The sequence below is a fragment of the Bubalus kerabau genome, chromosome 11 (assembly GCF_029407905.1).
Source record: "Bubalus kerabau isolate K-KA32 ecotype Philippines breed swamp buffalo chromosome 11, PCC_UOA_SB_1v2, whole genome shotgun sequence".
In the NCBI taxonomy this organism is placed as follows: Eukaryota; Metazoa; Chordata; class Mammalia; order Artiodactyla; family Bovidae; genus Bubalus; species Bubalus kerabau.
Window position 1 is genome coordinate 28,329,502 of NC_073634.1, and position 24,495 is coordinate 28,353,996.

Below are 24,495 nucleotides of genomic sequence, written 5' to 3' on the forward strand. Positions count from 1 at the left end.
AAATGGGCCTCTCCTGGCAGGGGGACTTGGCCAGGGACAAACTGAGAGCCGCACAAAGCCACCCTCACAGCCTCTCTGGCTGTGCGTCCCCAGGCGCTGGCCTGACCGGGTGCACAGGCTCTCCTCTGTCAGCCAGGCCTACAGGGTTTGTGGCTGGAGAATCAAAGCACCGTCCCCAGACTCCTGCGGACACTTCCTCCAGAGGCTCTGGAAGCAGCAGTTTGAGGCGGAAGGGCCTCTGTGGGCCAGAGGTTGGTGTCTGCAGACAGAGGCCCACACATCACCCTTCCTGTTCCAATGCCACCCCCTACCTGGGCCCCAGGTCTCCTGTGCCAGCCTGGAGGACTGAGAGGGTGGGGGGGTGGAGGGGGGTGGTGGCGGGGAGCAAACCTTTTCAGGCTGCTGCCCTTCCCCCACCCTGAGGCAAGACGGTGAGCCTCCTTCTTTCTCCACATGGGCTCTTGGGACCACCTATGGCTGCAGTGGGTGGTGTGATGAGCCAGAGGTCCCTATGGGTGGTGGGGGACCCCATAGATGTCCTACTCATTTCCAGCCATTCCTGATTTTCGACAGCTGAAGCAGTTTAAATGTTCAATAAAACTCATTCTCTCTCTCAGTTAATGGTTAACTCCATGCTCTCAGTTGCTCAGGTCAAAACCTTGGAATTGACCTTGAATCTCTTCTCTCAGAACATGGGTTCAGTCCCTCAAGAGTCCTGTCAACTGCATTCTAACATAGTCCAGACCCCAGCCACCTCTCACTAGTTCTGCTCTAGCATCTATCTCTTGCCCAAATAATTTCAACAGACTTCCACCCAGTGTCCCCGCTCTACAGAACAGCCAGGGGACAGAGCTGGGTGGGGATGGAGGCTCTGCCACTGACCGTCATGTGTGTTCAGGACACTCCTGTCCAGATTTGTTCACATCTTGGCCAGTCTTACTGAGAAAAACAGTTCATTCGTCATGTACAAATGAGATTCTTTCTATATCTTTACAAGATATCACTATCTCCCAAATTCTTCACATCTTCCATCCTAATCCAGGGTTTATGAAACCCACCATCCTCACAAGGACTCCTCTCCAGCATGAGGATTCCAAGCCTCACTCAAAGCAACAAAGTCAGCAGTGTGGGGGCCTCTACGAGACGATGCGACTGGGGATGGTGGAGCCCCTGCAGAGCAATTCCCTGCTGGGAAACCACTGTGATGGTTTTCAGCAGGTGCGATGATGCAACAGCTGTGCATGAATGACATGGGAAAGCTGGGCCCCTTTGCCCTGGGGGACGCTTCCACCACCCTCGTCAGCAGGAGGGAGCTCCTCCTAGGAGCTTAAATCAGGACTCATCTTTCTATGGGACGTCAAGTTCCTTGCTGGGTGATGTGGGCAGAAACGGGTTTTTCCTGGGACTCTGTGATGTACGGGTGTTCCTGAGTGTGGGGAAGCGCCTGCCCCGCATCGCCCGCAACTCCTCCAACCTGGAGGTGATGGTAATCAGGCTCAGCCTCTCTCTGCTGGCCCTCCTACCCTTCAAGGCCACACCTCCCTTCAAGGCCCAGCTTAGTCTTGCTTTCCAGGCCACCGCCATTGGACTAGACTCCCGGGCTGTAGCTGAGAAGCTCCACATCAGGGCTCAGAGGAGCCAGGCCATCCTGCCCAAGTGAGAACTTGAGGCTCAGAGAGGAGGATGCCGCCAAGCCCCTGTGGCCCAGCAGGTCCACGGCAGAAGGGGGTCAAAAGACAGATCCGCTTGTCAGTGCTGGCCCAGCCTGCTGGGAACAGGGTTGGGGTCGGGGTCAGTGTCAGGCAGTGAAGGAAGGAAGTATAAGCAGCTCTCAGACTAGGGTGCCAGAATCAGCAGCTCTCCTCACCCCCGTCTCAGCCCTGAGGCCTTCCCACGTCCACTCCCTGCCAGCCAAGGCCTGTCTGCTTTCTTGGGTCCCCAGGGCCTGCCAGAGCCTTCCCCATTCTGCTGCCTCCAGCCATCCCCTTACAGTTCCCTCCCCTTCTTGGCTGCTGCCTCTGCCAGCTCCAGGCAGGAGAGCAGGACCTGGGGGCGGGGGGAGGTCTGAGTTGGACTGGCCAACCTCACTTTCAGCAGTCAGACTGCCCTCCCCTTAACAGACTTCCTAGAAGGCACCCCACCCTCCCATCCCTACCCCTACACCCACCCCTGCTTCCCCCAGGCCCTGACTCAGCCCATAAATTACCTGGGGATGGTCGCTGACTCAGCCAGGAAGCCCAAAGCACCCCCCTCTCCATCCCTAGGCCTCAACCCCACAGCTGGCTCTCATTCCAGAATGCTTGGGCCCCTCCCCTCAGGAAATTCCTGGAAAATATCAGGCTTCTTCAAGGGGAGATCTAACCACAGCCTCAGCAAAGAAGGGAGTGACTGCAGCCTCATCCATCATTGTGCAGCCCTGGGCCTCCTCCCTCAGCTGGTGTGTGTGTGTGTGTGTGTGTGTGTGTGTCTATCAGGGTAGGGGGCGTTGGCTGAGCGTCGAGGTGTTGGTCTCCATAAAATGACCGGTATCTGGCCATGGAGGGACTGCAGCAAGGGAGGAGAGGCCAGCATTGGGTGGGGCACTCAGGGCAGGCTGCTGGGAGGTGGGACCAGTCCTGGGCCCCAAAGGATGGTGAAACCGGGCAGTGGGGAGATGGGAAGGGAGCTCTAGGTCCAGGGAATGACCTGAGCAAAGGCTCAGAGGTGGGAAGCAGTCCAGTCTGTACAGAGGATAGGAAGGGAGCTGGAGAGCAACCAGGCTGAAGGGGTTCCAGGCAAGGGAGCCTGGGTTGATGAGACAGGAGGACTAGGGCCAGGCTGAGAAATTTACAGTGGATGTCCAAAGCCACAGAGAAGTCAAAGGTACCCCACTCCAGTACTCTTTTGCCTAGAAAATCCCATGAACGGAGGAGCCTGGCAGGCTTCAGTCCATGGGGTCGCTAAGAGTCAGACACGACTGAGCAACTTCCCTTTCACTTTTCACTTTGATGCATTGGAGAAGGAAATAGCAACCCACTCCAGTGTTCTTGCCTGGAGAATCCCAGGGACGGGGGAGCCTGGTGGGCTGCCGTCTATGGGGTCGTACAGAGTCGGACACGACTGAAGCGACTTAGCAGCAGCAGCAGTCCAAAGCCAAGGCCTGAGAGACTCTGGGGCCCAGGAGCAGAGGGGACAGAGTAGCCCAGTGATGGTTGAAGAGAGGAGTCTGGGAAGAGATGAATGTTAACTGACGAGTGAGCCCAAGGAACACTGGTCTTGGCAACATCCGGGGCCCACTCAAACCTGGAGGAGGGCGGTATGGGGCAGGGCCTCTGTATTGTTACACTCCAGTCAGATGGCAGAGGCAGGGCTTCTGCCCTCAAGGAGCCCAGCATCTTTGAGCCACCAGTCTAAGGGAGGGACAGATACCCTAGGACCTTGCTCCCTCCTCTGGACTCAAGTACCTCTTTGAATCCCTTCTTCGGAAACCCCATTAGTTTGTGACGAAAAGCCAGGTCCAGCCTGCAGACAAAACCCCTCTTTTTTTTTTTTCCCTGGCTGCTTCCCCTCGGACAAAAACAACTTTTTTTTTAAATACAAAAATTTCTGCCCAACTTCCCCCCAGGAAGGATGGCTGGATGATGTAGCTATAGCCATAGTAACAGAGTCGCCAAGAAGATAAACAAAGTAAGCTAGCAGACCCAAGGGGTGCGTCAGTGGCGAAGATTTCCTGAGACCCCCAGGCCCCGGATGGGATACCACACCAGGGAGCTGTGGAAAGGGGTCTGCTGAGTTTCTAGTATTCATTCACCTTTCCTGAGAATAACATAACAGGTTTACAGGGCATGGCAGGGAATCAGGAAGATGTGGAGTCGGAAACAGAGAGAAAGGTGGGATGGAGCCAGCCAGAGGAACCAGAAAAAAAAAGAAGGAAAGACAGGGTGAGGCAGAGTGACCCAGAGAGGAAATTCCTTGAAAGCAAGGGCTGGGTCTCACTCAGTTTGTGTATCCTCAGCCTTGAAGCTGGGGAAGCTGCTCATGAACTGTGTCCCCCACTCCACCCCACTCCCCACCCCTGGAAGACGGTCCTTGTCAGGCCTGGACTAAATGCTCCACAGTGTGTATGTCTGTCAAAGCCCTAAAACATTGTATTAACATGCTTGAGTTGCCTTTTGGATCACCGCACCCCACTCTGGAGCCCCCAGCCTTGTTCAGTATTACGTGGCAGCTACTGGGACAGGGGCGGCCACAGCCCTCACTGTCTATTCAAGGTAAGAAAGAAAGAGGGAAAGACGGTGGGCAGGAGGAGATCCGACAAACCCACCACCATGGGGTGTGGCCTCCTGGGAGAGGCTCCAGGGCACCTCTCTGCCCCTCTTTTTTGGGGAAGGGCAGCCAGGGACGGGCTGGGCTCAGCTGGCTGTCCCCTACCTCTGCAGAGGCTGACAGGCCAGAGAAGGTTACCTCAGAGGGCCCCAGCCCAGAGAGGCACTAGGTCTGCTGGCGAGGTTGGCATGGTCAGGGCGGGAGGGTGGGCATCCTGCTATATTGTCATTGACCCAGCCGCATTTCCAGAAATTCTTCCCTCCAGTAAGAAGAGGAAAGAGAAGCCTAGAGAGCCTCTTGGGCTGCCGGGAAAGGGACGGGCAAGTGGGAACCAGGGTTCCCAGAGGTCTCACGGGCCAGGCTGGAGCAATGGGGCCTCTTGCCTGGGCCAAAGGCCAATCAGCCCTGAGACAGAGTCTGGGCCCCAGCCAGAGGTGTCAGAAGAACTGACCAATGGAATTGCACCTGGCCAGGTCCACGCCCACTGGGCCACATTTGTGGCTGCAGAGCTGAGGCAGGAAAAAGAAAGCCTGGAAATCACTGGGCTTCCCACAGGCCTTTTCAGATTCTGGGAATGGGGGAGACTAAAGCTTAAATTCAACCCAGACTGGTTATTGCCTCTCCTCCCGTTTCACGGTCTAACCCTGTACTAGATCTTGTTGGGAAGACATAGGAAAAATTCCTATTGTTACGGTTGTTATTCTCCAGCATAGCATTTCTCTAGTGTGTTCTGCCTACAAGCATAATCCTTGGTAAAATAGGTTTACAGACCCTGGCACATCAGCTACCCTTTTAAAGACTCCTAGTGCATAATGTGAATGTTAAAGTCTCAAAAAGGGACTTCGCTGGTGGTCCAGTGGTTAAGAATCTGCCTTCCAGTGCGAGGGACACGGGTTTGATCCCCGGCCAAGGAACTAGGATCCCACATGCTGTGCAGGGCTAATTGAGGCCGTACACCTCAACTGGAGCCATAACTAAGATGCAATGCAGCCAGATAAATAAATAAATATTTTTTAATTAAAAAAAAAATAAAGTCTCAAAAAAAAATCTTGAAGAGACCCAATTAACTTCAGTTAATTCACTGTTTCTTCAGCTTATTTGACCATGGAACCCTTTTTTTTTTTTTTTTTTTTCATGAAACACCATAAAGAAGAGTTCCCAGAAACACATTCTGGGGAAAGCTCTAATAAAGCTTTTCAGGGGGGTGGTTTTCTAACTTTGTTCCAGCCAAGGTGTCCCAGGGGTGATCTAAGGCAAAGGGGGAAATGAGCCAGCTGGATGCTGGTTCTCCATCCCAACCTAGTTTCACCAGCAAGTCCTATAATTCTGCTTGAATCAGTTTTCCAACAATACAATTTTATTGGGCAGAAGGGTTCTGCAGCTAAAACTAAATTTGAAAGCAATTGTTTTATGATTCTACATGAGTATATGAAGAAAGAGAAAGAAATAGGCAGAGATGGTCTGGGCAAGGAGGGAGGCAATCTGGAAATAAAAATGGTGAAATTTAAAAAGCAATAGATTAAACGGAACAGGAGCAGAGTGTCTGAGAAAATCATCTAGTGTATAACCTCACAGTTCTCTGACCAAGTATTTCTAATTCCACTTCTGAAGTAGAGAAAGTGGGACAGGAGGAGTTGAGTTACCTGCCCAGGACTCTGATCAGATCTCTGACCAGGTTTCTTGCCATCTTTCCTCAGTACCAGGGGTTAAGAGAAGGACCTCTACCCTCAGGAAGCTCCCCGTTTCACGGAGGAGGAGAAATTTGCTCACCAAAGAATGGTGAATGGAAGCAGTCTAAGGTTCAAGGCAGAAGCCAAGGTCCAGTGGTTAGAGTTGAGGAGGTCAGAAGAGAGGGATTTCAGGAACAAGGGGATCCAAAAGCCTTGTCCTTGAGATCTGGAGTTATAGTATGATGGCCCAGAACCTGGTGTGATTCTGCTGTGTGAAGACTCACGTCTATCTTCAGTCCTAGAGGTTTCTCAGCCATTGTCTCTCTGAAGATTGCCTTTCATTCTTTCCAGTCTGTCTTTGTGAAATTCTGTGTGACACAGATCGGGCCATCTCATTCTATTCCTCACACCTTTGGTTCTTCCCTATTTTCTACTTATTTACTTCTTTGTGCTGCATTTTTGGTTGAATTCTGAGATTTCCTTCTCCAGCTCTGTTTCTCCCACTGAGTTTGAAATTTCTTTCTTTCTTTTTTTAATATTTATTTTTACTTATTTATTTGACTGTGCTATCTTCATTGCAGCCTACAGGATATTTAGTTGTAGCATGTGAACCCTTAACTGGAACATGTAGGATCTAGTCCCCTGACTAGAGATCGAACCCAGGACCCCTGCATTGGGAGGTTGGAGTCTTAGCCACTGGACCACCAAGAAAGTCACTGAAATTTCAGTGATTATGCTTTTTATTTTAGAAGTTCTACATTCTGGCTTTTGAAACTCAAAACCCACGAATCCTCGACTATTCTCTGAGCCAACAAGTGCTGGAATGGTCAAGATCCCACTTCCCACCAAGTATCCCGTGGCTGACAATTCCAGCCCCCAGCAGCCTCTCTAGGTCTCCTTCAATCATCCCAAGTGCCATGTGAACACACATGCTCTCTGTGTACCTTAAAGCAAACTAGCTACAGAAAGCGGGCAAAGCTATCGGGTGCAAGAAAACATTGGGGGAAAAGACTAATATTTTCTTTTCTTTTTCTTTTGACCACATCTCTGTGGCATGTGGGATCTTAGCTCCCCGACTAGGGATCAAAGCCATGGGATGGCCAGGGAAGTCTCAAGTATTTTATTATTTTTTGTGATCTTTTTTTAAAAATTAATTTTTACTGGAGTACAGTGGCACCAGTGGTAAAGATCCCGCCTGCCAATGCAGGAGATGTAAGAGATATGGGTTCAGTCCCTGGGTCGTGTCCACAGAGTTGGACATGACTGAAGTTGTCCAACTTCACAGCACGCAGCCCCGCACGGTTGCTTGACATTGCTTTACACTGTGTTAGTTTCTACTGCACAGCAAAATGAATCATACATATACATATATCCCCTCTTTTTTGGGTTTCCCTGTGCTCTACAATATGTTCTCATTAGTTATCTATTTTATCTGCTCTGTCTGCTCAGATGCTCAGTCATGTCTGACTCTTTGTGACCTCATGGACTGTAGCCCGCCAGCCTCCTCTGTCCATAGGATTCTCCCGGCAAGAATATTGGAGTGGGATGCCATTTCTTCCTCCAGGGGATCTTTCTGACCCAGGGATCAAACCCGAGTCTCCTGCATTGGCAGGCAGATTCTTTACCATTAGCACCACCTGGGAAACCCTGTCTAGTTTAGACATAGTATCGATAATGTGTATAAATCAATCCCAATCTCCCAATCCCTCCTTGCCCCCTGCGAATTTTCAAAAGTATCATCCCAGCATGTATCCTATTTTATATAGTGAAAGTGAAGTGAAAGTCGCTCAGTCGTGTCCGACTCTTTGTGACCCCATGGACGGACTATACAGTCCATGGAATTCTCCAGGCCAGAATACTGGAGTGGGTAGCCATTTCCTTCTCCAGGGGATCTTCCCAACCCAGGGATCGATAGTAGTCGCTACTATTACATAGTTACAATGATCGTGACTAGTCTTCTACTTTTCCACCTAACCTTGGGAATGTCCCCATCCGTCCCTAAACTGTGGCTTCCTCCCTGCACTGATCAGCTGCATTTGATTCCTTTCTTCATCCATCCCTGAAGCTGCCCCTCTCCATAATCTTCCTCCCGCTCCTTTTCCTGGCCCAATAAAGGGGCAAGGCTGGTAGGGGGCCTGGGCCCTGAAAACAGTGGAACAATGATAGCGAAGGCCCTGGGCAAGGGCGTGGGAACCAGCCAAAGTTATGGGGAGAGGGGCAGGAAAAGCGGAGGGGAAACCCAGCAACCGGGACAGGCAGGCACGTCCGCCCCAGCCTTGCCCTGGAAGCTCTGCTTGGCGGTGGGTGGAAACCAGGCTGTTTCTCTTGGATGGTTCCTCCCAGCTTCTCACTCATTCAATGGCTATTTACTGGACACCTACTAGGTGGTAGGCCCCATGCCAGGAACAACCTTGCCCCTCGGGACTGTCCCTTCCACCCGGCAAAAATATTCACGACTGTGGCTTCTGGTCCCACACAACAGTCCTGTGTAGCAGGGAGGGCTCTGATGGAAAACACTTTTCCTTCTTTTTTTTTTTTAAATAACAAATCTCATTTGCTCAGTGCCTTGCTAATTCTTTTTTATATTTTATTTATTTATTTGTCTTGGTTGTGACACGCTCTGTGGGACCATCGTGGTGTCACGCGGGATCTTCTGTCGTGGTGCACGGACTCTCTAGTTGTGTCGCTCAGGCTCGAGAGTGTGCAGGCTGTATAGTCACAGCAGGCCCTCACAGTTGCCCTGCAGCATGTGGGATCTTAGTTCCTGGACCAGGGATCAAACCCATGTCCCCTGAATAGGAAGGCAGATTCTTAACCACTGGACCACCAGGGAAGTCTCTGGACAACGCTTCCTGACAAATCAGAGCTTCAAGAAGGTGCCAAGAGTTCTATAAAGGCACACCACAGAGCAGCCTTCACTCCCCCTGCTGCCCCCTGGCTTGGGAGAATGAAATCCTCTCGACCTCTTGCCTGAGGGCAGATAAAAGATGTAGATTTGCCCCATTTTGTGGCTTCCAGTGGACTGGTGGGGAGGGGAACGATTCTTACTGTGAACACTTGGACTAGGAGCTCCAGCCCACTGGCAACCTTCTCCCTTAGCATGGAGCCACTTTTCAGAAAAAGGTATACCCCAAATTCATCGTAGAAATTGCTAAGCTTTCTAGTAAAAAGTCACTGGGAACATTTCCTACCTTTGTCAAGTGGTGGGAAGGTCTGAAAAGTTTGATGAGCAATGTTTCTTGGAAACAGCAAGCTGCAAGGTTTTAATCAGCCTTCACCAGCTAGCAGCTGGGTGCCCACTGGATCCAGTCTTTTTCTGCCTGTCTGGACTTCACAGGATGTGGAAAGTAGAGCTCAGAAATTCCTGATTTCTTCTTGGAACAGCCAACCCTAAAAAAAGACTCAGGACTTTTTGTTCTCAAGCTCTGATGATACTTCACGTCATCGCCAGGACCTGCTCAAAGGCCAGAGCATCATGGGACATATAGGCATCACCACTCTGCACAAGGACAGCATGTGCCTACCCAGAATGCACACGTCACAGGTCATACAAACGTACACGGTGCACACATATCCTGCACGAGTACACACTAGACCTACTTATTCTGCTGTCCACTATATACAACAGGCATGCTGTGCATACCCCACACACCACTGACTCAGAACACAAGCCATGTCCATGCTCTACAGGCATACCTGCTGCAGAGCACACACTAAGTACACACACATGATCATGCCACACTTAGGCTACACAAATATGCCCCATGCATCAACATGAGTTATACACATACAGTACATTCACAAACACACACAACATTCACCAACTCATACATATATACACACTCACAGATACCCATGCATCTCACAAACATTCTATTTTCTAATTAAAGTTCTCAAGATTTTAGTTTCCAATGAAACTCATTTATGTAACTCATCAACTTCTTTTGGACTCTCCTTTTCTTTCTTTACAATTTTTATGGATTTTTTTTTCTGTTTCAGCAAAAAAGCAACAAAGCAACAGCAAAACTTTCCTTCTTATTAGCTATAAATAAATGCAGCTGGACATACATTTTTCAAAATGCCAAAAAAACAAATGGACCAAGAACTCAGATGTGGGGGTGTTTACCCTCCCTCTTCTTCTTCATGAAACTGTGGCTCTTCCTGTGTTTATACCAGGCCAAGAGATGGATGCTTGGCAACACCTGCTCCCCATCTAGATGTTTGGCCCTGGAGAATACAAAGAAGATTTGTCACAAGGACAGGAGCACCTCTCTTCACAGAAGGTTGGTCCACCCCCTCACCCCCTGCCTGCTTTTAGAATGTATGAAGACTGGAGGTAGAAGGCATGGGTACCACGCCCCCCACCCCCAGTCAGGAGGCCACATCAGACATCACTAATGGATCACAGCATCTGTTCCTCCCAGCCTGGACTTGGTGGCACTGTCCTCCACTAAGCTTTACTGGTTAGTCAGGGCTGGCAGGTTACCTGGGAATCATTTGAGATCCCACGGATTCCAACCCCTTTGATTTATGGGTGAGGAAAATGAGGCCCAAAGAGGCAGAGTGACTCACGTGAGGTCACACAGCACCATTGAATATGCTCAGCTCTGTGCTCCACAAGTATGGCTGGTGGAGGGGCAGGGCCCTTCCCAGGGGCTGAAGGAGATGGGCCAGAGGGAGTTGAGGCCAGGCTGGGTCTCCCTGGGTGCACTGAGCCCCTGTTTCCTTGATCTAAGCCCTGCCCACCCCTCGCTGGTAGAAGCTGAGTGTCGCTGCTCTCTCAGATACAGTGCCCTTGGCCCTCCATCCCTGGGCTTCTGGCCTGCAAGGTCCAGGTGGGAAGTAGAGGGCCTTCTAGGGTTCATGGATGTCATTCCCCTGAAGTGCTCTTCCCTCCTCCCTGAGGCCTTCTTGACCCCACCCAGGCTCGCCTAGTATTTCTCCCCAGAATCGCCACACTTCACAATAGACCTTTGTCCATACACTGACACCTACCAGCTTTTATCTGGGCGCCAGGTATGATCCCTCCAAGGAATCAGAAGTGCCCCAACTGATGGCCATTCCTCTGCCCTTCCCACCTTCCCCAGGTTCCCACCCACCCTTTAATACCCGTCAGAGGAGTCACCCTGCCTTTCCCAAAGGACACATGTGCCTTGCTCAAAATCACCAAAACTGCGTTTCTGGGCTTTTCTCACAACCCTGGTCAGGTTGCTCACTGTTGCCATGGGAGTAAGTGAATGTTGTCTGGGTTCCAGCCCCTCAGTGCAATGGGCCTGGGACTCTGAAAACTACAGAGTTCCTCTCCAGGGGGCAGCCCATCCCTCCTGAGGCCACAGCCAGACAACCAGGACCAGCATGGGAACTTCTGCTTGTCCTCACTGAAAGCTCCCTGGCCAGGCCCCAGACCTCAGAACACTTTAGATGCTGGTGGGGCACCATGGGGCACCCTTGCACTCCCTGGACTAGGCCCCAGGCTGAACACAGGAGGGCTCCCGTGGACTGGCTGCCCAGCTTCCAGACACTTCCTTTCAGGGCAGTCGGTCCCTTAGGGCAACAGCTGTGGCAGGCAGCACGGATGGGGACGCTGGAGGGGTGGCTTCTCCTCCCGGGAGGCCCTGTGATGGGGCCAGCTGGACACAGCACCCCCACCTGTGCTGCCGTTCCAGCCTGGGGTGGGCACTGAGGCTGCCAGGGACATTCTTTCCCTGGGGGTGGGATACAGCTGCTTTGAGAGCAGTGGGGTGATGGGGGAGGGTGGGAGAGGCTAAGGGAGTGTGAGCCTCATCATTTGAGTCACATCACACCCAGACAGACAGATACTGATCCAGACAGACAGATGTGCCATCGTGGGTGCTCATCACACACTCGCACAGATATCCCAACCCAAGTACAATCCATACATGGAATGGCCACCTCCACCAGGAGTTTGGGCAGAACCAACACTGGGAGAGGCTGAAATGATTTCCAACAATGAAGGAAGAAAATGCAGTAACCAAAGGCAGAACAGGAAAAACTCTGCCCTTACCAGGGTGAAAACCCCAGATCCTATTGATTCCAGCCCAGTTCAGACCCAGGGCTTTAAGGACTGTCTGTATCTTCTCTAGACCCCAGAGCCCACAGCCCAGAGCTCACCCTGGTCAGCCTCAACAACAGCCCCATGACGCACATGGTGGAAAAATGTTGGATGGGGACCCAGGGGCTCTAGGTCCCCAGCCTCAGCCAGGACCAGCTGGGCGACCTTGGCTGAGTTCCTTGACTTTTCAGCTCCCTGGTTTCTGAACAAAGAGCAGCTCCACTGTCCTTTCAGCTTGGAAATTTTGTTAAACGGGGATGGGGCAGGGTGAGACAAGGGGACAGTGAGGGAGTGGAAGCTTTAAAGGGGACCCTCTATCAAATGTGGGCATATGGAGCATTTCAGAGGTTGCCCTTTGAAATCTTCCTAGAAAAAGGAGAGGCCAGGTGCTCCCTCCACTGGGCTAAGAGGCCGTTTCCTGAGGCAAGCCTTTCCCACCCTCATGGACAAGTCAGGGTTGGTGAGACCGTGGTGGATCCCCTTTCCTGGACCAGGCTTCCCAGGGCCCTGAGTGTGGTTCAGGCTCTGTGCTTAGGTTCCAGAGACACTCCTGGCATTCTCGACTCTAAAAGAGGCTTGTGTGTGTGTGTATGTGTGTGTGTGTGCATGCACACTCTGTCATGTCTGGCTCTTTGAGACCCCCATGGACTACATGGACTAGCCTAACAGGCTACAGTCTGTTTACGGAATTTTTCAGGCAAAAATACTAAAGTGGGTTGCCATTTCCTTCTCCAGGGCATCTTCCTGAACCAGGGATCAAACTTGTGTCTCTTGTGTCTCCCACTTTGGCAGTTAGGTTCTTTACCAGCTGAGCCATCGGGGGAAGTCCTTACAGGAGCCTTGACCTCCGTGAAACATGTGACGGGCACTGTCTTCTCTCTTGGGACCCAGCCATATTCGAACAAGGCTCAGCTACACAGGTGGAATCACTGCAGAGGCAGGACCAGGGTGGGGGCAGCCAAGTGACAAGGGTGGCCCCCATTCCCACGCCCCAGCGGGCGGTGAGCTCCCACCCTCAGGGAGAGTCCGTGTTTCTAACCTGAGGGGCTCAATGCTTCAGTGTGGGAAATGATAACAGAATAACGATGTCCCAGGAGCAGCCTGTGGCCATCTGTTTGCTGTTGTTTTGTTTTCTGAGTGTTTTTTCCACCTAGGCTCTCACTACACTACTTACTTTATGAACATGACCTCTAATCATTAGAGTAACCCTGTGTTAGAGACACCGTTGTCATCAATGTTTTAAAAACAAACTCATCAAGGTGCATAAACGTTAACCCCCACGCCTGAGGCCACACAGTAAGTGAGGTACTGGAGCCCGGGACCCCTGACCTGACAGTCTGTTCTGTGCTTCCTTCACCCCAGCGACGACAATTCTGCATTAGAGGTGTCAGAGTTCTTTGGCAATTTATCAGTGTCTGCAGTCATTTGCTCCCTTGCTCCTGCCAGCCACCTAGCATGACGGGCATTATTTTCCCCATTTTACAAGTGATGAAACCGAGACTCAGAAGGACAAGTGATCATCCCAAGGTCGCCCTTCCCGGAAGTGGCAGAATCAGGACTAGGCCCCAACCTGAATTTAAGTCACACGTGTCTTCCTGCTGCCACGATTCACATGCACAGATGAGAAAACCAGGAGTCTTCCTGGCAGAACTGGTGGAAGACGAGGAAGGAAAGAAGGAGGAGGAAGGAGGAGAGAGAAGAAAGGAAAGGAAAAAAAACACTCCAAATCTCTTTATCTGTTTCCATTTTATATAATTTATAGATATTCCTGCTGTATCATGGCCCACCGGACACAGGATATGTTTTCAGTCCTTCAAAATGTGGTACTGACTGCTACAAAATTTGGGTTTCCTCATCAACGTAAATTTTTTTTTAATTTATTCAATTATGAAAGTATTACAACATATTTACAGAAAATACATAACAAAGTTACATATAGTTCCACTATATTATTCCACTATTATATATTATTCCACAATTATTCTTTAAGAGAATAAATTAAGATTTTTAGTTGGAATTTCAACATCAAACTCCCAAAAATTAATAGAATGAATATACAGAAAGGTAGAAGGATATAGTAGACCTAAAAAGTACCATGAACCAGTTCAATGTTAAGATTTATAATTAAGATTTATACAGTTTTCACACAACAGCAGGATACAGATTCTATTCAAGTTCCCATAGACTATAAACTAGGAGACACTGGAACATAGCCAGGGACATAAAACAAGGTGCAAAAATTTCATGGTCTAAAGGTATTGAAATCATACAGTCTGTTCTCTTATCACTGTGGAAATATGTTAGAAACCTGATATGTTAGAAATCATATTAAAAGATATTTGAAAATAACCCACACATTTTCAGGTGCATTGTGACATTTACCAAGCGCGATCTTTGACTTAGGTGTTGAAAGCCTCAAGAAAGTTAGAAGTCTGAAAAAACACAGAAAGTGACTGCAGAGATCATTGCATTGAAATGAAACATTAATTTCAAAGATACTTTAAAAACCCCGTGTATGTGGAAATTAAATGTCCACTTTAAAATGGAGGGTGTATCTAAGAAGCCATAACCAGGAAAACTAAAAAATATTTGTAACAGAATAAAAATGAAAGGAGAATTTATCAGAATTTGTTGTTTGCAGCTGAAGTTGCTCGATGCAACTAAATACAACGTGGAATCTTGAATAAGGTATGCAAACAAATAATGGACACGTGAAATTTGAAAGAAATCTGTACTTTACTTAATTATAAACACATGTTAATTATGTGATACATGTTAATTTCTTGCTTTTTAAACAGCATAGTATTTCTTTATATTCTCAGAGATTTCATGCCTCATTCAATTTTTTAATTGTTATTTCTTATGCCTATACAATGCTTTCTATGCAGTTTGTTTCTTTTTCATTTTACTTTATTTATTTTAATTGGAGGATAATTACTTTACAATATTGTGATGGTTTTTGTCATTCATCAACATGAATAGGCCCCCCCATTCATGTGTCCCCGCCCCCTCTTCCTGAACCCTCTCCCATTCCCTCCCCACCCTAACCCTCTAGGTTGGCCCAGAGCACCAGCTTTGAGTGCCCTGCTTCATGCATGGAACTTGCTTTGGTCATCTATTTTACATATGGTAATATTTATGTTTTAATGCTATTCTTTCAAATCATCCCATGCTCACCTTCTCCCACTGAGTCCAAAAGTCTGCTCTTTATGTCTGTGTCCCTTTTGCTGTTCTGCATGTAGAATCGTTGGTACCATCTTTCCAAGTTCCATATATATGTGTTAACATACAGGATTTGTCTTTCTCTTTCTGAATTATTTCACTCTGTACAATAGGTTCCAGGTTCATCCATCTCATTAGAACTGACTCAAATGCGTTCCTTTTTATAATTGAGTAATATTCCATTGTGTATATGTACCACAACTTCTTTATCCATTCATCTGCCAATGAACATCTAGGTTGCTTCCATGTCCTAGCTATTGTAAAAAATGCTGCAATGAACATTGAGGCACATGTGTCTCTTTCAATTCTGGTTTCCTCAGAGTATATGCCCAGCAGTGGGATTGCTGGGTCATATGGCAGTTCTATTCCCAATTTTTTAACTTCCTATGCATTTTGGATCCTTTCCAAAAACCATTATTCAGTTTCTCCACATCTAATGTTAATTTAAAATGAGGTGCCCTAGACTTCCACCAAAGAAGAGTTTATGAGTAGCGCCCCCAAATGTCCACAGAATTTTGCAACCTGCTTTATGTATTTAATATATCTTAAACATAATTCCAGATTAATCAACATAGATCTGCATTCTTTTCTCTTCTTTTGCTTAAACACTGTTTTAAATTTCAATATAAGTAAATGTTAGATACAACAAAATGCAAAGATAGGGACCTCCCTGGCAGCCCAGTGGTTAAGACTCCACATTTCCCCTGCAGGGGATGCAGGTTTGATCCTTATTTGGGGAACGAAGATCCCACATGCCACACAGCACGGCCAAAAATAAAAAAAAAGATTGAAAATGCAAAGTTATTTGATTTGATAAAATATTTTACATATATATCATTCATTTAACCACAACCGAGATTAAGATAAGGAATATTTCCAACAGCCCAGAAGGTTTCCTCATCTCTTTCCTGGTCAATACCTCTCTGTCCCCATAGGCAATGCTTCTGATCTCTATCACTGTAGATAGTTTTGCCTGTTTGGGATTTGCATCTAAATGGGTTCACACAGTATATATACTCTTCTGTGTTTTTCAACATCTTCTTTTTTGAGAATCATCCATGTGGTTCCATGAATCTGTAGTTTATTCTTATTCATCGCTGTGCCAATTCTCAGCTTTTAAGTATACCACAGTATGTTTATGCCTTTTTCTGCTGACATATATTTAGAAATGCAGATGAAAACCACAAAGCAACACCTTTACATATTCCTAGAAAAGCCAACGTGAGACAGGCTGATGATGCTGGGTGCTGGTGAGGACGGGGGCCAAGTGGGCCTTCACTAGTGGTGGCTGGGTTGGTTGGAACAGTTACTGGTTAGCGCCATCAAGTTGCACACACATCTACCCTCTGACCCAGAAATTCCATCTTGGGTACATACCCAAGAGAAAGGCAGGCTTATGCTTGCCAAAAGACATGAACCAGAGTGTTCATGGCAGCTTTATTGATAATCCATCAGTGTAGCTGGCTGCCAAGTTCTCCACCGTGTGCACGTACCAACCTCCCATGGCCCCGTATCTACTCTAAACCAGGCAGAGATAAGCGTCCTGATACATACACCTTGCGTGAACTTATAATTATTTCCTTGGGATCGACTCCCAGAAATGAATTGCCGAGTCAGAAGGTATGTACATCTTTTGGGGCTGAAGACCCACATGCTAAGCTGTCCCCAGAGAGGGTGCATCCTCTCCCCTTTGCACTGATCGTGTGTGCCCTTGGCTGAGAGGCTTTCACAAACCCCACAGTTCCTCCCTGTTTGAACGTGCCCAGCCCCATCCCCAAAGCCTACAGAGCCAAGGCTTTTCTGGCTCCTGACGGTAAAGGAAGGAAGGTTTAGGATAAACATGCCGAAAGCACAATGGTCACAGCCCTCAGGGCCAGGTGCTGGGGCCCCGAGGCCACCACTCTTTTTCCACCTGCCATGGCCAGAGTCTCCGCTGACCTCCCCCAGGCCGAGCACAGGAAGCAGGGCTGCAGCACAGTGGGGCCAGCTGCACTGAGTCAGGAGTGCTGATGCAGGCCCCTCCGACATGAGAACACCAGCGGGTGAGCGAAACCTCGGGCGCTTCCTCCTCCTCAGCCCTTCCTCTGGGCACTGGTCTCTCTCTGAACCTCTTACAGATTTCCCTTCCCCGATCCCTAAAGGATGCCCTGATGTTCAGGCGGGCAGCTGCGTGCAGGGGCGTGGGGGAGGAGCTCAGGATGACCTGAGCCTCAAAAGCCTGTCCTCTTCTCTGAGATCAGGGCCAGTCTATCTGACATGACGTGACGAGCCCTGAGAAGTCCCCAGTGACAGACGGTGCCTGAAAGGCCCGCCTTGTCCTTCTGCCTTTGTGTCTGAAGCTGTCCACCTGCCCATTCACGAGGGAGCCGCCGAGTCAGCGGGACGAAGGGAAGTTAGGAGACCTCTTCCTCCTGGGGGAAAGGGGAAGGAAGCTGACAGGAAGACTGCTTCCCCAAACTCATAATTCAGCTGCCAGCTGTGCGGGCCAGGCCAGCTGTTCCAGCCATTCCAACCCTGTTAAGCCCTCTCTCCCCGCCACAGGAAGAGCCAGTACTCAATTCCCCTGGTTCTTTCCTGAGGAGTGTCGGGCTTCTGCCAACGCCCCTCGCCACCACCCACACCGGGCAGAAGGGACTGGGTGCCTGCAGGAGACTGGGAGCTAGTCTGGCAGAGGCCCTTGGTTCCCTGGGACACTGAGGCCTAGAGAAGAACTATCTGTTCTCAGTCACCACATCAAGAAGACAGGACTAATAATAGGCCAGGCTCAGGGTGGAGGCCGAGGGAAGGGAAGAGACAGGCTGAGCGGCCCTCATCCTGGCCTTGTTCCTCTGCTTGGACTAGAGCCCCCAGCTCAGGCTCCCATTTTCCCTCCATCCTCTGTCTGCTCTTAGTCCCGCAGCTGAGGACAGCTTCATCCTTGATCAGCTTCATCCTTGCCCCAAACCCATACGCATCTGGAGATAGGAGTCCTCAGAGTTCCCTAGACACACCTGAGCCTCAGGTTAGGGTCCTAGAAGCAAAGCCTGAAATGACAATCCCTGTGAAAATAGTTAACTGGGAGAGCACTCCTGGGGCAGGGCTGTGAGGGAAGCAGGCTGGGGCAGGGATCAGTAAAGCAAAGATGTGGCCTCCAGCTCCAGCTTGATCCTGTGGAGCCCCAGAGACGACTTATAGCACTATGCTGGCCCAGCCCATGATGCCCTGGGTCAGTGGTTGGCTGTAGGTGGGGAACTGGTGGGTGGGTTCCTGGGAGATGGCAGCCAAGAAAATACTGCAGAGAAGCGGGTGCAGTGAACCTTAGCTGCCAAGTCTTACGGCAGCCGGTAAAGGGACCTGTGTGAGGCACCCACAGCAGCCGCCACACTCATCTCACTCCAGGCGGGGAGCCCCCAGGCAGCCAGCAACACGCCAGCCTGTAGGCTCCCCTCAGCTAATTCTCCGCAGCACTGCCTGGGGGGTGCAAAGGCCCTGTCTCCAGAGGAGCACGGGGGCCCCGGGAACAGGTGACAGAAGAGCAGCAGAGCCAGGCCCTTACTTCTGGGGCAGGAGCCCCTCGCTGGGGGTCAGACACCTGTGCCTGGCCCAGGCCTCTCCTGCTGGCTGTGGCACATGCACAAGTGGGGGTTTGGGGAGAGAAGACGCACAAGTGTCGTGGAGTCTCAAAGGCAAGGAAGCTAAGTGTGATCGTTGCCATCACCTGGTTGTTCCCACAGACACGTCACTGGCCAGGTGGGTCTGACAGGGACTCGGGGCTCAGGAAATGCCTGGAGAACTCAAGACAGGTTCTGTACAGCCATGCACCCTGGCTTCTCCTCCTGGCCTCAGCAGGGGTGCTGGGCTGGAGTCAGGAGGAGGAGGCACTTCCTCCCTTCACCGTGGTGTGGGGCTGGGTCAGAATCCTAGGGCTGAACCCTACGAGCTGCCAGAAGACAGCAGCCAGACCAGGCCACCGTGTACCCTGGCAACCTCTCTATGTGTACTAGAAAGGCACCCTCAAGAAGAGAGACAAACTTCGAAAACACCCCCAGTGAATGTCAGTGAACTTCAGAAAAGGCCTCTTCTGCAGGGCCAGCCTGGGCCCTCCGCATGGCTACATGACTCACCAGGCTCTTTCCCACCTCAACCCGTCAGCACTAGGGGACAAGCCCACCATGCTTCTTGGGACCCCAGAAACTGAGACCTGTTTCCAGAGTGAGAGAGGGAGCAGGGAAACCTCAGGGTGCACGCCATGGGCTTTGAAATCTGAACTAGGGCAGAGTTGGGGCAGCATCTTAATGAAGCTGAAGGCCCACAGATTCTGGGCCTTAAGCCAGCTGCACGGCGGACCTGTGAGGGGGAATCCCAGCTCTGCCAGACTGCTGGGGCTGCTAAAGTCAGGGCCAGGGAGCATGTGACGGCAGCCCAGCTACCATGGCCTTGGATGTGCCCCAAAGGCAGCAGAGGCTGAGGGACACGAGGGGTCCTGGGAGGCAACGAGCCTGAGCCTCCATTCAAGGCCATAACATCCATGGAGCCCTGCCTGGAGCTGGTGGCATCTAGACATGTGACTGGGGGAGGGAGCCCTCTCTCTAACAACAGCCTGCCTGTGGGGGCTGGGAGAGGTAGCCATGAGGGGTCCTCCACCAAGTCCGATTCCACGAACCTCAATCCTTCAATCCTGTGTGTTCCTAAGAATCACCTGAGCTTTAAAGCAATGCAATCTCTGGGCCGCACCAGGTTTGCATAATTCTGGAGTAAGGTCACGTTTCACTTATTCATTTACGTTTAGGCTTAAGGTTATTCTGCTGTGCCACCAGCCAGCTAGTGAATGCCCTGATCATTCACTCCAAGAGAGGCTTATCTTTCCAGAAAGGGCTCTGAGATCAATGCGATTTGGGAAATGGCTTCTACTTCTAGCTCCTTTTGGTGATTCACAGGTTGTTGTTCTTCAGTCTCTCAGTCATGTCCAGCTCTTTGCGGTCCCATGGACTGCAGCATGACAGGCTTCCCTGCCCTTCACTGCCTCCAAGAGTTTGCTTAAACTCATGTCCATTGAGTCGATGATGACATCCAACCATTTCATTCTTTGTCGCCTCGTTCTCCTCTTGCCCTCAATCTTTCCCAGCAACAGAGTCTTTCCCAGTGATTCACAGGGCACATTTCAAAGAACTTCCTGAGCAAAAAAAGTCTTTCCTCTGGAAACTTGTTGTCGTTCTTGGTGATGGTAGTGTGTGTGTGTGTGTGTGTGTGTGTGTGTGTGTGTGTGTGTACATGCGTGCGCACAGTGCAATGCTATCCCTGTTTTATAAATAGGACTCCTAGAGATTAGGACATTTGCCTGATGTGGTCCCCAGAGTCAGGGGCAGAGTGCCAATTCAGACACAGGTCTCCTTCCACTTTGCACATCGTCCCCACTCAATGCTCCTAAACCCCCCTAGAAATGGCACTCTCAGCAACGCCCCCTGTAAGTCAGGTGGCCCCAGATGGGCAAGATACTCACTCAGCTCCCTCTGCAGCTGGACTGCCGTGTCTCCCTGCAGTCTGGCCCGGTCTGTTTCCTGTCCAGCCCCTCACATACGGCAGAGCCCGTGCTGTCCTCCCTGCGGGGGTGCTAGTGCCTTCCCTGTGCCCAGACCCTCTTGGTCTGGTTTGGTGCAGGCTCGCAATCCTCCCAGCAATCTGGCTCCCCCGCAGGTAGGAAGGAAGGTGGACAGTTTCCCAGTTCTGTTTTTGCAAGTTCACATCATCAAAATGGGCTTCCCCACACTAAAAGGTGGGTCATTCTTCCAGGTGCGATGGTGAAGTGGAAGGCACCAGGGAGCACTTGATGAAGAGTTGCTGGAGGTTACATGATCACCTTTCAGGAGAGCTTTAGGCCCCGCAAGCTCCAATACGCAGGCTGCTCCCTGCTCCTAAGGCTAGGGCAAGGGCTCCCCCCTCCAAAGGAATTTCAAAGAAATTTTCCTACTCCCCAGGTCACTGCATTCCTTCATCAAAAGGAGGCTCCTTGAGATGGTGAAACCTGAGTCCTGGGGTGCAGGCTGGACCAGAAGCACGTCTGAGTTCTCGAAGATGTATGTGGGAAAGTCTCTTAGAGTTTGTTCATTTTTCTCTGGCTACATCTAATTAAGACGAAACCTTAGCTTCCTCGGGAGTCTGCTGCATCCATCAGGCAGGTCCTGAGAGGGGCTGTGAAAACTCTGGCTTCCCTGCGGCAAGACTCACTGAAAATGTGTCCCGTTCTCTCTGGACTCTTATTTCAGCAACAAATCAATGTCTTCCCATGAGATGTGTGGATGATAAACTGTTTCCCAGAGAAGTTTATGAACTAAAAATCGACCCCGTCATACACCACTCCCCACAGTGGGGGACTCTACATGCGTCTAACAACTCTTTTTTTATTCCCAATGACCCTGCCCAAAGCAAGTAAGATAGGCAGTCAGAATCAGAGACGCGTAGAAGAGACCAGAAGGCCAAGGGCCGTGACAGTGAGCAAGGCACAGGCAGAGCAATAGCTCATCCTCCAGAGAGACAGATTGGTGGCACCTGGGAAGTCAGCTTGGGGACCCAAGTGGCTAAACAAAATGATAGATCCTCCAAGGTAGGCCCAGCTGGCCAGCACCCCAACACCCAGGGGGGCTGGCACCATGACTTGACAGAGTAACTAGGCACATGCAGGTGCTTTTCTATGTACTTTATGTTTGTTTAATCTTCCCAACAATTGTTCCCTGTTCCCAAAAATATCCCCATTTTAGAGATGAAATAACTGAGGCACAGGGAGAGTAGGTCACTTGCCTAGAGTCATACAATCAGTATGTTGTAGGGTCAGATTTGAATTCCAACAATCTGGCTTTGGGCTACCCTGGTGACTCAGACAGTAAAAATTTTGTCTGTCTGCAACTCTGGAGACCCAGGTTTGATCCCTGGATTGGGAAGATTGCCCTGAAGGAGGCCATGGCAACCCACTCCAGTATTCTTGCCTGGAGAATCCCCATGGACAGAGGAGCCTAATGGGCTACAGTCCACGGGGTCCCAAAGAGTCAGACAAGACTGAGTGACTAACACACACACACACACACACACACACAGTCTGGCTTCAGAATCTATGCACTAAACCACCACACCACAGCTGATAGTCTGATACATTTGTCACAATGAATAAACCAACATCAATATATTATGGTAAGCATTATTATTATAGTGTAAGTCCATACTTTCTGCAGATTTCCTTAGTTTTTTACCTAATGTCCTCTTTCTTTTCTGGGTACCACATAATACTTAGTTGTCATGTCTCTTTAGGTCCATCTTGGCTGTGACCATTTCTCAGACGTACCTTGTTTTTGATCATCTTGACAGTTTTGAGGAGTCTTGGTCAGGAATTGTGTGGACTATTGCTCCAGAGAGATGTGTCTGGTGCTTTTTCTCATAGTTAGACTGGAATCGCGGGTTCGGGAAGGACGACCACAGAAGTAAAGCTGTTGTCATTGCATCACAGCAAGGGTACATGCTACCAACATGACTTATCACTGTTGATGCTGACCTTGACCACCCGGCTGAGGTTTCTCCAGTATCAAGTTACTCTTTTGTCCCCTTTCCACACTGCACTGTTTGGAAGGAAGTCATTATGTACAGCCCGCATTTAAGGAGTGGGGAGCCAGGCTCCTCCTTGAGGGGGACGTGTCTGCATAAATCACTGGGAATTTTTCTGCACTGGAGTTTGTCTCTCCTCCCCCATTTATTTGTTTTATTTAATAACTTAGTTAAATATGACATTAATTGTTAAACTATTTATTTATTTAAGTACAGGCTCATGAATATTCATTTTATACGTTGAGTAATAATCCAATACAACTGTAATTATTTTCTTGCTCAGATTGTTCCAGCTTTGGCTACTGGAGCTCTTTCAGTTGGCCTGTGTATCTCTTTGGCATACTCCCATCTATTTTTTTTAAGCACTTTTTTGCTTTACGGCACTACATGATGCTCCAGCTTCATCTTGTGTATTTCCTGCCTCCTGTCCTAGAAGCAGCCATCTTTCCATGGAGCCCTAGTTCTTTTTATTGGAAAGTAGTGTTAGAAATGAAGGTCTGAGTGTGCTCATTGCTACTGGGGTATCACTGCTTCTAGGCCCTCTCAGCTGATACAACAATAAAATATGTATGTATACTGACCTGTGTGTCTATCAAACTAACCAAATAAACACAAATCTATAAACGTTCCTATATGTAACCTTCTATATCTATATTAAGGTAAACCTGAGTTCATGCTGATATCTACAACTTTAATCCATTATCACAAGGATCACACCAGCCTTCTCCCTTTGCTTGTCTGTAACTTCCACTTCCCACTCCCAAAGAGAGAAACCTGGAGGTCACCATTCACCATCCATTTGGTTGGTGGTTCAGTTCCAATATACATGTATGGAGGTTTCAGAATTGTTAGTCCATACCCTACAGGAAACCCCTTCATCGAGTAGCGTACAGTGCTCATAGTTTCTTTTGCCTTTAGTCTTACAGACTATGCATTCCAAACTTTATTTAAATTGAAACCTTTCCCCCAGCCCACTTCAGTGAGGCTGTTTCATACATCTGTAATACAGATAAGTTTATCATAGTCTGTATTCCATCCTGGGATCTCCAGGCCTCCTAAATGATTTTTCTAAATGTGCATACATCAAGATTTAAGCTTTACAAGTGGCTCAGTGGTAAAGAATCTGCCTGCCAATGTAGGAGATACAGTACTTGGGTTTGATCCCTGGGTGGGGAAGATTCCCTGGAGGAGGAAACGGCAACCCACTTCAGTGTTCTTGCCTGGAGAATCCCAGGAACGGGGGAGCCTGGTGGGCTGCTGTCTCTGGGGTCACACAGAGTCGGACACAACTGAGGCGACTTAGCTTAGCAGCAGCTGTAAAATTTTATGGGTTTCAACAAACACAATGTCATGTACCTATCATTAAAAGATGCAGAACAATTTCACTCTTTTAAAAAAAAAAATAACTTCATGCATGCCTGCATGCCCACTGAGTCATGTCTGACTCGTTGTGACTTCACAGACTGTAGCCCACCAACCCTGGGCTTCACTTATTCAACCTTTTCCCCATCCTCAAGAAGCCTTCAATTTTAGAGCATATTTAAATGCTTTTTCGAAGTTCTTCTTATGCACATTACCTATTTAATCTGCAAAAGTGGTTGAAAAGAGCAGAAGCATCATTCCTACTTCATGGAGAGGAGATGGAGGCTCAGAAGC

General features: G+C 49.4%; 1 long non-coding RNA gene across 1 annotated transcript; it reads left to right on the forward strand.

The window, feature by feature from the left end:
- Window positions 1-4,099: 4,099 nt before the first annotated feature.
- LOC129622379 (uncharacterized) lies at window positions 4,100-14,804 on the forward strand. The gene is made up of 3 exons (XR_008699939.1): window positions 4,100-4,250; window positions 10,152-10,258; window positions 13,411-14,804. It is a non-coding gene; the product is annotated as an uncharacterized LOC129622379 (long non-coding RNA).
- The last annotated feature ends 9,691 nt before the right edge of the window (window positions 14,805-24,495 follow it).